This window comes from Equus caballus, chromosome 24, assembly GCF_041296265.1.
Source record: "Equus caballus isolate H_3958 breed thoroughbred chromosome 24, TB-T2T, whole genome shotgun sequence".
Lineage (NCBI taxonomy): Eukaryota > Metazoa > Chordata > Mammalia > Perissodactyla > Equidae > Equus > Equus caballus.
In genome coordinates, this window is record NC_091707.1 from 50,486,512 (window position 1) to 50,502,427 (window position 15,916).

The 15,916-nt window shown below is 54.4% G+C and overlaps 1 long non-coding RNA gene across 1 annotated transcript; it reads right to left on the reverse strand.

The window, feature by feature from the left end:
- Nucleotides 1–316: 316 nt before the first annotated feature.
- Nucleotides 317–6,277, reverse strand: LOC111770470 (uncharacterized). The gene is made up of 3 exons (XR_011432031.1): nt 6,009–6,277; nt 3,262–3,581; nt 317–1,863 (listed from the first exon to the last, which is right to left on the reverse strand). It is a non-coding gene; the product is annotated as an uncharacterized lncRNA (long non-coding RNA).
- Between the last annotated feature and the right edge of the window lie 9,639 nt (nt 6,278–15,916).

The following is a 15,916-nucleotide window of genomic DNA, read 5'->3' on the forward strand; positions in this document are numbered from 1 at the left end:
GTCCCTGTTTAAAATGCTCTAAAGGCTTCCCCTTGCCCTGGAGATAAAACGCTCTGCCTCCGAGGACCCAGATGATCTGGCCTACCCTCGCCTCCGACTCCTGGATCATGTTTCAGCACTTCTGCCTTCCATCCATTCTTCCCACGCGTGCACTTCTTTCCAGCCTCAGAGCCCTTGCACATGCTGTTCCCGGGCCTGGAATGCCATTCCCCACAAGCCAATGCCTCTTCATCTTGCTCACGTGAGACTGCCAAAACCACCCAAAGTTGCATTCTCTCCCAGAATCCCGCTCTTTTCCTTAAAGCCGTTCTCACAATTTATAACTATATATTTTCCTATTTATTTATTAAATGGCAGTCCCCTCCCCTGAGCCATAAGCTCACGGACATCTGGAATTGGGGCTCTTTTGTGCTGCTCATGCCGCATAAAGTCAGTGCCAAATAAATGTGCTGACAAAACATGTGAATTAGGGACTAGGAAGAGCATTGCTGTTGACCACGGTGTGTCCTCCACCGACCAGGATGAGGCTGAGTCATTCCTTGTCACCGTGTCTAGGACAGCCACCACCCATTGGGCAGACTTGGCAATTTTGTTTGAACAAACTGTGGTCCCCCCGGGCCGCAGACTCCTCCTCAGTGGTAAAAAGGAACAAACTGGGCTGGATCTCCAGCGCATTACGCTGAGTGAAAAAGCCGTTCTCAAGGGTTACTATACCGTGTGTCCCCCCGTATATAGCATATTCCATGTGACCCAACTACAGAGATTGGAAAAGATCAGAGGTTCCGGCTCAGGCACAAGGAGGGCGGGCGTGACCATCTGGGAGAAGCTGGAGGAAAGATCCTTAAGGTGAGTGGTCTGGATCGCCAGCCTGGTGGCGGTTACACGAATCTACACGTGGGAGAAAAGGTCGTGGAATGACACACAAAGAGGTACAAGAAATAAAACCACATGAACGCATGTCAAATCTGGTGGAAGCCGAGCGAAGTCTGTATCTCGGTCACTGCATTGTGCTGAACAACGCCCCAGTTTCTTCGAGCCTGCGCTGCAGTCAGGAAAGATGTCGCCGCTGGGGGAAGCTGGGAGAAGGGGACCCAGGGCCTCTCGGTAGCGCTTTTGCAACTTCCTGTGAGTCTATAATTATACTTCAAAATAAAAGGTAAAAAAAAGTAACAATTTGAAAAGATGGAACTCATGGGCGGCCCCGGCTCAGACTCTCCATGCCCACCGTTCCTCCCTCCTTCCTTGGGACGCCAGGTGATACCTGCCCGCGGTGGCTGCTTCTCAGCCAGGAAAACTGCAGGCGACCCAGAGCCATGGACCAGTCACCCCGCTCCCGTCCATGGCAGGGAGTGGAAGCCCCCGGCCCACCCCTCTGGAACGGTTGGGTAACGCACGCATAAGTCAGGCGCCCTCCCCGGTGCCTCATTTTTGCACCAGATTCCGAGGGAGGACCCTGTATGTTTCCAATGTGATCTGAGGTGTGAGAAGAGAAAATGCTCCTCACAAAGTTGTTGCTGACGCTTTTGGACGCTCGAAGCTCAGCACCCTGCCTCTACATCTCAAAAAAGGCATTTGGGGAGATGGCCACATGCAGAGCCCGTGCTGAAAACCTTCCTGGTTGACCCATCCCAAACAACCTAGAGAAGAGGAACCTTCAGTTGAACCGTCTTGTCCCAAAGAGGCCCAACCTTGTATCTACCGACTGTGCCGCAGGCCACAGGCAGCGGAGCCGCTGGTTTTCGTTAGGGGCGGAGACCGTGCCAGCGTTGCTGCCCTTGGACCCGAAGATGGATGCACAGGAGGCCTGATGGGTTTGCGGCTCAGGGAGGAGATGGCAAGCCTGGTTTGAGTTCGGGCCAGATTCTGGTGGGGGAAAGCAAAAAAAAGAAAGTTGGCTCCCGACTTGTGGCCACACAGCAAGCAGGGACTGCGTCTCCCCTGAAACAAGGCTGTGGGTATGGTGTTGTCTTAACCCTTGGCTAGACCTGGCACTGACTGTCTACACAGGCAAATAGCTGGTGGAGACCAGGGTTCTCCCAGGTGAGTGGGGTCACTGAATTGGCCTGGTCTAGGGGGAAGAGCAGTGGAGGAGGAGTCAGTGGGGTCCTAATCTCAGCTCTGCCCCTGATTCACCACGTGACCCATGGGGAGTAAGCCCTTCCCCTCCCTGGGCCTCAGTTTCCCCCCTCCAAAGGGCTCTGACTTCTGAGGTTCTCGTCAGAGCTGGACATTTACCCGCACCAGGGTTTCTCAATCACGGCCCTGTGGACACAGAGCCAGACCACTCTTTGCTGTGTGGGGCTGCAGTGAGCATTGTATGATCTTTAGCAGCATCCCTGGCCTCTACCCACTGGACGTCAGGAACAATGACCCTCCCCACACACACAATGTAATAACCAAAAATGTCTCCAGACATTGCAAATGTCCCCTGGGGGGTAGGATTGCTCCTGGGGAGAACCTCTGCCCTGGATTCGCGAACACTCAAATCCAGGAGGAGCGAGGAGTCCAGCTCCCGGCCTGGTGGGGGAAGCCCCGTCCACCTTCTCCATCAGACTGTCTTCCTCCCATCTCTGCTCCAACACCTGCACTGGGAGCGTCGCCGTAGAGTCCTTCCCTCCAGGACAGCGCTCCTCATTCAGACGGCTCTGGATGGAGCTGCAGCGTCCACTGCTGTTTGGAATCATCCAGAACCGGGCCAGGCCTCCCCCCGTGTTCCAGGCCATTGGCTATTTGAAGAGAACCATAATTTCCTTTCTCTTTTCCAATGCCACCCTCGGGGGGAGGGCAGGCGTGAGACAGGGAGGACTGAAGCGGAGGGGAGGCAGGTGACCTGGAGGCCCCGAGAAGGGAAGGCCCACGCGCTGCCCCGGAGTCTGACTAGAAATGGCACCTGCCTGCAGGTGACAGATCTGCTCCCTCCCTCTGAAGTTACTGCCTGACCCCGGGGCCTCTAACAGCTTCCCTGGGCACAGTGCGTTCGCCTGCCCTGGGCCCATGCGAGGCCCCAGAGATGCTAACAAACACCCAATGCTGTACAGATGGGTGAGATTCCTTCCCGGCTCTTCTCTCTCCCTACAGACTTTTTATTGCACCTAAAATCCCCTGATCTGGGATAAGAAATAGTCACAAACTACCCAGGACAGGTGGCACATCAAGGCCTTCATGTCAGCAGGGATAAATCCTTATCAAAGGAGCCCTCCTTGAATCACTGCCAGCCCAGCCCATCCCCTCTCCCCACTCCGCCTTCCTCCTTAGACTCACTGTCACCAGGCATGGAGGGTGCATCGTATTTCTGTATCCCATTCGTTGTCAGTCTTCCCCCTTCACTGTCAGCTCCACGAGGGCGGGGGGTCTTTGCCTTATTCACCACTGTCTCCCCAGCAACTTGACAGGGCTGCCCCAAGCAGATGCACAATACATTTTGTTGCAAGGATGCAAGAACACTGATGAGTCTCCGTGGGGGAGGAGCAGATGGCAGTCAGCAAAGCAAAAACGGAGGGGCCCGCCTGTGGCTTGAAGATGCCCCGCCCCGAGCTGGCGTGGGGAGGGTAGGGGTGAAATAGACGTCTCGAACATTGATGCTGGGGCAGAAGGAGAAAATTAGCGACTGCTGAAGCTGGCAGCAAACTTAGAGGTCACACAGTGTGATAATCAATATATCCATCAGCTATTGTGGTCACATAAATTAATGCATTAATCAATATATAGATACAAATTTGAAAAGTATTTAATTTATTCTAGTATATGCATATGTATACAAACCAGATGATATTAGTTATAGTAGAAATTACTCAACAAACCATTCTAACAACTTCCCAATGATGGTTGGCTTTTGGCAGTTGTTGGCTGATCTTTTGGAATGGCTGTTGCTAACTAAATGACAGCCCTGTCTGAGCCGTGATTGACACTGGGAGCCCCCGTCTAGTCAGCTCAGGCTGCTGCCATGAAATCCCACAGACTGGGTGGCCTCAACACAGATATTCAGTTCACACAATTCCGGAGGCTGGAAGTCCAAGATCAAGGGGCCTGCAGACTTGGTTCCTGAAGAGGCCCCTCTTCCTGGCGTGTAGGTGGCTGCCCCTTCTAACCGTGTGCTCACATGCCCTCTTCTTGGTGTGTGAGCAGAGAGAGAACTCCAGTGTCTCTTCTTCTTAAAGGAACATGAATCCCATCATGGAGGATCCACCCTCATGACCTCATCTAAACCTCCTTACCTCTCACAGGCTCTGCCTCCTAATGCCATCACGTTGGGCGTTAGGGTTTCAACATAGGAATCGGGGAGCACACAAATACTCAGTCCATAGCAGCCCCAAGCTCTTCCAGGGGCCTGCCCACCTGGAGCCATTAGGACCCTGGTGCCTGGCCCTGTGCTGCAGCCAGCAGGTGGACAGAAGAACCACTGCTGTGACCCAGCCACACACACCGCTGGACACCTGACCCTGTCTGACCCTGTCATGTCCCCGACCTCATCCCCATTGCTGTCCCCTCATGCCTGCCTCCCAGCCTTGGCCTGCTGTGCCCCCTCACTAGAAGCCTCTTCTCCTAAATGCTTCCACGGGCTTTTCATGGAAAACTCCTCCAGGTTTTCACTCAAAGGTTAACTTCTCAGCTAGCCTTCCTTGGCCACCATCCTGAAACTTTAACGTCGCCACTCCCGACAGCCCATCCCTCTCTCTGCCTCCTTTTCTCCCTGCACCTGTCCCCAGCTGGCAGGCCATGCACTGAGTTAGGAAGGAAGGAACAGAGGGGGGGACTCTGCCGGGGAGCCTTAGTGGACTCCATGAAGCGTCCCACGGCCACCATGAGAAGGCCGCTCACCGGGAACTATCGGGCCCACCGTTACAAAAATAGAACAGGATTTTGAAAGGAGAGGGAAGGAACTTTCTTCATTCCCTAGCTCCTTCTGTCTGTTACTCATTCATTCCTCACGAGACCCTATCAGACAGGTGTTTTCACTCCACGTTCCACCGCTCAAGGTCGCAGAATCATGCAGCTCAGAGCCAGGACCAAGGCCAGGTGTGCCCTGCTCCGGACCCTGAGTCTCCTGTCTGCACAGCCTCTGCATCGAGGGGGCAACAAAAATGCAGGCCCCTCTAGTGCATGAGCCTTCTTCTCACGCGTGTCCATCCAGGGATCCCAACGGCCTGGGTCCAGACTCGGAGAGGAGGCTGGGGGCAAGGACCTGACCCTTTGGAGCCATGAGCTTGCATCCTCCCCACCGAAAGGAACCGAGGGCCTGTGCCCTGCTCTGGGTTCCTGCCCGTCAAAACTGTCTGCTCGCATCAGGACCGGGCCTCTGACGTACAAAACCCAGGCCCTGCCTCGGGCTGGTTTCAGGTTTCGCCAGCACAGTAAATCGGCGTGTTTTTATTTCTCCATCTGTAAACATCTCTCCATCTAATATAGTAACTGCTGTTTATACAGAGCTATAAAAACAGAGGTCAGAGCACAATAAGATTATAGTCTTACTTCAATACATCCAATCCATAATAAAATAAAATCTTACAAACGATCCAGAGGACCCGTTTAGGGGTCCTTTAAGAATTAATGTCTGTCGTATGTAAGGATTCTATTTGGGCATAATATTTTCCACAGCTGTCAGGACCCATTTAAAAGGCAATATCCTTCCCCTGGCATTTGACTTAGACTCTGTTTATACCACATGGAGGGTTGTTAATTCTGCCACATCTGACTCAGAGATGTTTGATTACACCGAGGCCACCGCCAAGGGGACGACGCATGATGGAGCATGAGGTCGGGGAACGGGGCTGCGGCCCGCCTCTCGCCAGGCGATCTGTCACTGATGGGCTACGCCTGCAGGGATGGGACCCAGCAGTGGGGGAATGAGACGTTCTGCTTTCCGGGCAGCGTGTGCTGGTGGCAAAAAGAACTTTGGCACAAGATGGAGGACATGGCCCAGCCACATGCTGGTGACGGGCCTTAGGTGAGACCATTTGCCTCCGGGAGATTGGGTTTCCCAGTTAGTAAGTGGAGAGCAAGGCCAGTACCTCTCAAGGTGCGATGGGCTGAATCACGTCCCCTCAAATTTCATAGGTTGAAGTCCTATTCCCCAGGTCCTCAGAGTGCGACTGTATTTGGACACAGGCCTTTAAAGAGGTGATTATGTTAAAATGAAGTCCTCTGGGTGGGCCCTGATCCAATCTGACCAGTGTCTTATGAGAAGAGGACACACACACACCCAGAGGAAAGACCAGGTGGAGACGCAGGAAGAAGGTGAGCAGGCAAGCCAGGGAGAGAGGTGTCAGAGAAACCAGTCTCCGCTTTTCCTCCTGCTGATGTAACAAACTAGCACAAACTCAGTGACTTAGAACAATACACGTTTATTCTCTCACAATTCTGGAGGTCGGAAGTCCAAGATGGGTCTCACTGGGCTAAAATCAATGTGTCAGCAGGCTCCAGGGGAGAATGCACTGTTCTTCCAGAAGCCTCTTCCAGCTTCGAGAGTCTGCCCACATTCCTTGGCTCATGGCCCCTTCCTCCATCTTTAAAGAGGGCAGCGGAGCATCTTCCAGTCTCTCCTCTCTGCCTCTGCCCCCTTAGGCTGGCACATCTCTTTCCACTGGCACCGCTTCCACTCTTGCACTGAGCGGCCCACATGAGCCTCTTAATATGCAAATCAGATCATGTCTCGCTCACAGGGACTGGGCCTCGGGGTGGCCCCTCTGCTCCAGCTCCCGATGCCTCAGGTTTCCTCTCCTGGACAACTCTGTTCTCCTCACACTGGCCTTCTGGTTCTTTCTGGAACACGCCAAGCTTGTTCCACCACCCTTACTGTGCCCTCCGCACATCTCACACAGAGACCCTCACTGCCTGCAGGAGTCTGCGCAAACAGCTCTTGGTCAGGCAGTGCCTCCCTGACCATGCTATCTACATAACAGCCCAATCCTCCGGTTCCCATCCCCCCAAGTCTCTCCACCTGCTTCCCTAACGGCACGCTTCTGCATAGGATTTGTCATTGTCTGACGCATATGTATCTGCTGATTGTCTGTCTTCCCCACGAGGGTGCGCACTCGGTGGGAACAGGATGTGGTCCGACTGAATCCCCAGCACTGACGGGCACAGGGGATGCGTACACACAGTCACGGCTGGACAGACAGGTGTGCCCTTTGAGTAATCTGCAGTTGAGGTTGAAACCTCAGACAGGTCACTAGAATGGCTCTTGAACCAGAAATCGTCTGAGTAGGAAGCCTCTCTGGATGGCCCTGTCCTGCCTCGCCCATGCAGGAACCTCCAGGGCTCTGTGCCCAGCTAGTCTTCCACGTGCCCTAGGTTGAGAGCTGAGCTTCCCTGACTGCCCTAGGAGTCCCCCAGTGGCCGGGATCCGTACTCAGCTTTTTCCAGGATTCCAATAAAGAGATCGATATGGATTGGGCTCTTAGTACATGTTTGAGGGACAGATAGATGGTTGGTTGGGTAGATGGAAAGGTAGCTGGATGGAAGAAAGACAGATTTGTGGGTCGGTGGATGGATGGATGGATGGATGGATGGATGGATGGATAGACGGATGGATGTACAGAAGGATGGATGCTTAGATGAACAAATGGATGCATGGATGGATGAATGCATGGATACATGGATGCATGGATGCATGGATGGATAGATGGATAGATGGATAGACGGATGGATGGATGGATGGATGGAAGGAAGGATGGATGCTTAGATGGATGGCAAGGAAGAGGATACCAGGGATGGTTGGTGAACGGATGAAAATCAGCAGCGTGGAGCACATCCTCCAAGGCAGCCTGTGTCCTCTGGAGAGAACTGATCGGCACAAAGCCCTTCCTTGAGTTGACTGGAGTCCATGTCCCTGTGTGACACAACACTGTTTTTCCAAGAACTGTCTTCTTTTCATTTTTTATAGTTATATAGATGGAAGAAAAGAGCAACAGGGCTTATGCTCCTTGCTTTGCTCTGCGCTCCCGGCCAATGCCTCTGGCAGACCACCACCCACCGGATTGTAGCCTGTTGGGTGCATTTCCACCACGACACCATGGGCCCTCAGCGTCCAGCACAAAGACACCAAGATCCCAGCTCACAGTAGGGCCCCCACACCTGCTCTGCTCATTCACCCTCGGTGACTCCATTACAAAAGAAGCCTCCCATGGGGGGTCGTGGGGAGATGGAGCTTGTGAGCCCTTAAAGAAAGGCAAGCAGATACTTCATGTCCACCCATCCCCGGAGTCCAGCAAGAATCACTGTGTGCTTTAAAAACATATATTAAGTCTGAGGCCCATGTTCTCACCTACTGAACCCTCAGAACAAGCCAGCTAGGTAGCATCACCGCCCATTCTGTAGCCAGGGGAAATGGACGTTGAGTCTAAACTGCTCTGCCCAAGGCCACAGGGCTAGTACAGGGCAGAGCAGGCCCTGAGCCCGGGCCTCCCGCCTGGCGCTCTGAGCACCCCCACACTGACAGAGGTGGGAGGCAGCCCCGAGCGAGTGCCTGCAGAAGGGGCTGCCAGCAGGGTGACGTGGGCCTCTGTGGGCTTCTTAATTCTGCTCTATTCCTACAGAGTTCATCGAACATCCCAGGCAGGGAGGACCCCAACGCCCATCTGGTACACAGGGACACCTGCACAGAGAGGAAACTGAGGCACATAGCAGGAAAATGGCTTGGCCATGGTCACAGAACAAGAACGCAGCAGAGGTAGGCCTCGTCTGGGCATCCTGCCCTCTCCACACCACCCCTATTTCCCTGCTCTGTTTCTACCTGCTCGGGAACCCATTTCGCCCTTCACAGCTCCCTGGCTTGACCCTTCCTGGGCCATGCTGGATGCCCAGAAGGCTCCATTGGAGTTCATTTCAGGTTGCCCGATCTCAGGCTCTTACTCCTACTGGCGTCCACTCCTGAGAAGGTGTATTAGTCAGAGTTCTCCAGAGAAACAGATCATTAGAATGTGTATAGAGAGAGAGAGAAAGAGACCTGCTTTAAGAAATTGGCTTTGCACAGTTACGGAGACTAGCAAGTCCAAAATCTGAAGAGTGGGCTGGCAGGCTGGAGACGCAGGGAGAATGCCCATGTGGCAGCTCTAGTCCAATGGCTGTCTGCTGCAGGATTCCCTCTTGCTGAGGGAGGTCAGCCCTTTGTTCTATGTGGGCCCTCAACTGATTGGTTGAGGCCCACCCACATTAGGGAGAGCATTCTGCTTTTCTCAAAGTCTACCAATTTGAATCATTCAAAACCACCCTTACAAAAACATCTAGAATAATGCCTACCCTTTGCTGAGTCCTTAGCTCAATGCCCTGCCGTCCTGTTTCGGGGCAGACCCACCGCTGCCTCCCCCACCACCCCCTTCTGGAAGCTCCCCTGCCAGCTGATTCAGCCAGGCCCTTTGGACCCCTCCCTGGCATCTGTCCATGTGGCCACCAGCACAGCCCACCCTGGAGCTGATCTCCCTTCCCTACCACACACATACCCACACACATGCACTCAACACACACACCCCAACAATACGCACATATGCACACACCACAGATATAAGCACACATGCACTCAACACACACACCCCAACAACACGCACATATGCACACACCACAAATATAAGCACACATGCACTCAACACACACACCCCAACAACACACACATATGCACACACCACATACATAAGCACACATGCACTCAACACACACACCCCAACAACACACACATATGCACACACCACATACATAAGCACACATGCACTCAACACACACACCCCAACAACACACACATATGCACACACCACATATATAAGCACACATGCGCCTCAACACACACACATGTACCCATCACAGGCACGCACACACACACACTACCCCCAGGACTGGGCGGCTCTCCTGATTTGTAACAGAAAATGTTTGATGTATGAGATCCCCTTTTGCCTCCATGCTGATGTGAGAGCCAGCCACCTCCAGCTCTCCTAAAGGCCTGTCATCCCGGATAAATGGTTCTAAATATTACACAGCTTTGTTCAAAAAAATTATTCATAGAGTCTTCCCCTGTGCCGCACGACGCTGCATTCCGCGTGTACAGAGATGACAGGGAGAACGTGTGACGTGTTCTTCTTGGCATCATCACGTGACTTGCAGGATTGTGTGGCTGAGGGCTAAGTGGATGCCTCACACAGAAAAGGGGCTGATGATCAAGCATTTTCCTTCACCCCACAGTTACTGAGCCGCTAGACGTGTCCCGGGGGCTTGACTGACCCCTCTGAAGGCTCCCACTGGAGGATGCTGCTGTCTCAGGCATGAGCTGCCCCTTGGACAGCCCTGTCCCTCTGTCGCTGGGAACCCCCAGGCGTGGTCTGTGACCCCAGGGACGCTTCTCCACAGAGCCAGAGCATGGGCTCCATCGCTCTGAGGGCAGCATCCTCTGAGCCATCAGTCACCGAGCTCCTGTGAGCGGCTCCTCTGTGCCAGGCCCAGGGACACTGAGAGGGATGACCAGGGACCTGTCCCCAGGGAGAAGGAGGATGAACAAACCCACATAGCCAATCTCGTCCTCCCGGGTTAGAGGCTACACCAGCGCAGGTGGCAAGAGTCAAGTAGAGCCCAAACACACACACGGTCCACCTCCCTCCCACCCCCTCAGGGCACCCCACCGGGCCTGGGGTCCCAGCCGCCTCCTAGAAGGTCAGCCCAGCCGTGTCCCTTCCTGCATCGATCTCGTCACGCTTCCTCACTCCCCACCAAGCTGGCTGGTGTTTGGAGCCGCATTTGAGAGAAAAGATGCACCTGTGAGTTCCTGGGAGCTGGGGCTGAGGGAGGGATGGTGGCCCGGCCACAGCCACCCACAGGTGGGTCCCAGGCATCGCCCGTGGGCCTGAGGGGAGGAAGGGAGGAAGGGAGGAATCACCTGCATTACTTAAATTGGCTTTTCCTCCCGTCTTTTCGCTGGTTGCATATAGTTGAACGTGAATATGAAATGGTGGTCAGCGCAACTCCACTGTGAGTGAAATTACGGTCCAGAGGGCTGTGCCCCACGAAGCAGGGTGCGGGTCTCTGCGGGTCTGGGACTCATTCTTTGATGCCTTCATATAAACGTGCACATCAAGAGCTTCGGCCGTGCAGCAAAGCCGCGTGGGTTCCACTTACGAAAAATAGCTAGCTCCACAGAGCAACATAACGAGGACATCCACAGAGGCCGGGAGACCGGAGCCTCAGCCCAGCGCCGCTGTGTGTGGGGGTGGCCATGTCACTAGCCTCGTCCGCACCTGCACAAGGAGCAGATTACAGGAGGCAATCCTCAGGGCCTCTCTGGCTCTAACAGTCCTGCACACGTGGAATGTTCTGGGCTCTCTCTAGATTAGCAGCCAGTGGTAGTTGTGAAACTTTTCACAGGTAACTTCCTTCTGGAAAACTGTTAGAAACTATAGTGACACAAATAAGGTTGATGGGGGAACCTAAAGGCTTGTCCCAGACTTGAATTGGGGCCTCAGAGGTGTACCACAGTGGGTAAGAACCCGGACTGTGCAGTAGGAGGATCCTGACTTCTAATCCTGGCTCTGCTCCTTGCAGGCTGTGTGACCTTGGGGAAGTCGCTCAGCCTCTCTGGGCCTCATTTCCTTTATCTGCAAAATGGAACTGATGACAATCACACTGACCACAGAGGGAGACATGAGGGTGAAGACACATGACACAAGAACTTATGGGCAAAACGACCAGATGAATGGTCAGTGCTTCCTGCGCGTTTGCTGTGATTGTTGATCTTGAAATGCGTTCCTGGGGTGCACGTGCCCAGCCCCGCCCCAGCGGCCACAGCAGCACACAGCAGCGTCTTGCCTGTGAAAACATTTTGGTGCAATTTTTTGACCCACAAAAATATTGTTACAGTGAAAACGCATGTCCAGCATGGAGCTGCTCAGTCTCACCGACTTGTTTAGCTTCTCGGGAAAATAAACAAAAGTGGCTTTGCAGACACCAGGGGATGGACCCAAATCAAATAAACGTGCCCCATGCCCTGCCCAGCAGAGCAGCGGAATCTCAGACCACGTCACCTGACCTGGTCGCCAGAGAAGCCACTGAGTGCAGAGCCTCATGGCTGGAGGGTGCCGGGCCCCCAGGGCCAGGCCCCCTCCTCGTTTCTCAGAGGAGGCGACAAAGCCCAGAGCAGGAAAGGGACCTGCCCAAGACCACCCAGCAAGATTGATTTGCTCATTTGTGCGTTTGACTAGATATTTAATGTTACTTATTGAAGACACTGACTCTTTTTTTTTTTTTTTTGGTGAGAAAGACTGGCCCTGAGCTAACATCTGTGCCCATCTTCCTCTATTTTTGTATGTGGGATGCTGGCACAGCATGGCTTGATGAGCAGTGTAGGTCCGTGCCCAGGATCCCAACCCACAAACCCCAGGCCACTGAAGTGGAGCATGCAAACCTAACCACTACACCACTGGGCCAGCCCCAGAACACGCTGATTCTTTAAGGAAGCCATTCCCAGCCCTACTTTTAGGGGGATGATGCAGTTTGGGAGGCATCTGATGTGGCCAAGGTCATCACATCTAGGGCTCCAGCTGCCTGCCTTCACTCGGCTCTCGGAAAAGCCATTGCTCTGCCCTCAATGACTGTTTCCCAATCAACGTCCTTTATCCAGAAAGGCTGTGGGAAGTCAAGGAACAAGCACAAGTCTTGATAGAAAACAGCATTCCCAGCGTCACCGTTGATTAAATGCACAAGTGTGGACATGCCAGGAAATGTCTGTGTTCCACTTCATCCTCTGTGTAGACACCAGGAACAGATAAAAAAGCAGTGACAGGTCTGTGCAGTGGAATACAACACAGCCGTGAAAAAGGACGAACTGCCCCCACCCACATCCCAACGTGCTGAATCTCGCAGGCATCGCATGGAGCAGAGAAGCCTGGCGAGTCCCCTGATGTGAAGTTCAGGAACAGACGAGACTCCTGGGGTGACAGAGGCTGGAACAGTGTTGCCTCCAGGACAGCACAGGGGCTGGGAGAGGACACGAGGGAGCCCACAGGAAAGATCTGACATGTCTGTCTCGATGGTGGTTAACTGGGTGCCTACATATGTAAAAATTCATCCAGCTGCGCCCCGAAGATTCAGGCAGTTTGATATACATAACTAAGCCTCAACACAGATAAATAAAATAAAAGGACAATGACAGAAGTGCCTTTTTCACGTGGGTGGGCTGTACTCTTGACACATTGTGAGTGAGCTGGCAAATGCAAGTCTTATTTACTGTCATGATCAATATTTTAAAATCACGTCTTGTGCCCCCTTCACTCATAGACTGAGTAACTGCATAGATTCCTTCCTCACTCAGTCATTCATTCATCCATTCAACACACGTCGGGAACTCAGTTCAGGCACAGACGCGATCAGGCTGGCATTTCAGCAAAACCATTCTGGTACCGACAGTGGAGTTGCTGCAGGGGACAGGAGAGGTGGCAGGTGCAGGAGGGAGGAGACAGAGAGGCAGCTCGTGGGCCTTTTGGCTGATTCTCAGCCACTCTCCCATCAGATAACTTACCCGCTGAGTGCTGAGTGTGTCTGCAGCCACTTGCCCCAGACATCCCACGGGAAGCTGACAATAGTTAGCGCCAGAGACGCTCAGCAGGGTCTGCTCACAGTAGAAGCGCTGTTAGAAACCTCTAGCCCCAATTTTCCCAGCCACAGGCCTCCCTCCTGTGCCTCCAGGTGTTGAACATTTGGACGGACCCAAAAGATAATCTTGGAGAAAAAACTGGGCCCCGGAACAAAGAGCAGGCAGGGAGTTCCCTGTCGTAGGAAGTGCCAACCCTGCTCCTTTTCCTTCTCTTTAAGTGAGCAATGTGGCAGAGACTGTGCTGGATGGGGCGTGCAGCAAGGAGGGCACACCGGGCTCTGCCTCCAGCGAGCGCACACAGCTCTGCGCGATAGTCACCATGGCGACAAGGAACGGGCACAGGACGCAGGTGTCGGGGTGGCCTGGCCTCGTCTGGGGTGCAGGGAGGCCTCCTGGAGGCATCTCAAGGATGAGGTCACCATTGACCAGGGAAAGGAGTGGATGGGCGATGGTGTGCCAGGTGGTGGAACCTGCGTGGACAAAGGGCCTGAGGAGGAAAGGGGCACGTCTGGCGCACTGATGAGAGAGAGGAAGCTGGTGCCTGCTGAGCGGGGAGTGGGTGCAGAGCAGCATGAGATGAGGCAGGGCCAACCCAGACCAGGCCTCCAGGCCTCGGCAAGGATGGGGTCCTTCTGTGAAGAGAAGGGCAAGGGGAAGAGGGCTCTGAGGGTTAAGCAGGAGCCTGACTTGGTGAGAATTAGCGTTTTCACCTTCACTCTGGCCGCCAGCTGGAGAGTGGTTTAGAAGAGGCAGGTCACGAGTGGAGAAGAGAACTTGAGGGCCTGTAAGTGTCATCCTGGCAAGAGGAAGGAGAGACTGGCCATGGGGACGGAGGGTGGACAGACCTCCTTTCTTCCCAGGAGGTGCAATCCCCAGGACTCGTGACTAGGCAGGGGTGGAGGGTCAAGAGAGGGAAGGATTCGGGGTGATGCCAGGTTACTCCCTGGAGCAGATGGGTGGAAGCAGAGGAAGAAGACAATTTGGGGGCCCCTAAAGGCCAGCATATCGTCTTCTCATGTCAGCACAGAGCACCAGCTCTTGCAGCCCAGTTTGGAGTGGATGCCCCAGCTCCTGTGGAAGCCCAGCTGAGCCCAGAGGCATTAGAGACGCAAGTCCAGCCCCCTGCTACCCGCCTGGTCTGCAGCCTAGCGCTGCTGCAACGCGACAGGCACGCGAGTCATCGAGCATCTTGGTAAAAGGCAGGCTCTCACTGGGTGGGTCTGGGCGGGCCGGGAATCTGGACTCTAACAGGCCGATGCTGTCGGTCTGCGACCACACTGAGCAGCGAGGCGTCATGCTAACTCTGCCCAGGCTCCGGGTCAGAGACTTGCCAGCCCGAGGCCTGGGAGAGGACCAGGAGCACGGTCACCACCACCAAAGGGTTTTCCTCTCGCCTGTCCCCACCCTCAAGGGAGGACCTCACTCCTCTCTCCCAATCCCATCCTCGGCCCTCCCCAGGAGCCCCGTGAGTTTGTCATTTTCATGCTCAGGGCCACGTCCTCTTCGCCACCAGGTGGTGGCTGCCATTTTCCTGCTCACCTGCTCCAGGACCCTGTGGCTGGGGAGCTCGGAGGCCTCTGAGTCTGGCCAGGCCACCCCAAGGGCACGGCCAGACCCTGCTGCAGCGAAGCTGGGCTGAGGGGCCCGAGGAGCATCCAGGTGGACAGGCCCGAGCGGCACTAGGGAACCTGTGGGTCTGGAGCCCGGAGAGCCCCAGGAGAGTCACTGTGAATGGATCCTAGCAGAGACGGGTGTGTGCATTCGTGTCCTGGGTGGCCTTAACAAAGACCCACAGACTCAGTGGCTTCAAACAATAGAAATCTGTTCTCTCACAGTTCTGGAGGCTGGCAGTCTGAAACCAAGTGTCGGCAGGGGCCTGCTCTCTCTGAACGTGCTAGGGAAGAATGCTTCCTTGCTGCGTCCAGCTTCTGGGGGCTCCTGGCAGTCCGTGGGCTTCCTCAGCTGCGACAGCTGAACTCCGATCTCTGCCTCCACCTTCACGCAGCCTTCTCCTCTCTGTATGTCTTCACACACCTCCTTCCAAGAGCACCAGCCACGGCACTTAGGGCCCCCTCTACTCTAGCATGTCCTGGTCCTAACTCAATTACACCCTTGAAGAGCCTGTTTCCCAATAAGGTCACATCTGCAGGCATCTGGGGCTAGGACTTCAGCATATCTTTGAAGGGGACACAATTCAACTCACAACACTGGTGGAACCGAAGAAATGTGCAAAGTGAAGCAGGAGCCAGGAGCCTGCCGGTGCCCAGCCCAGGCAGCCCCATTAGCAAGCACCTCCCCCGGGGCCCCCGTCGCCTGAGGACCCACTAGATGTCTCCTCTCTCCGCAGCCACC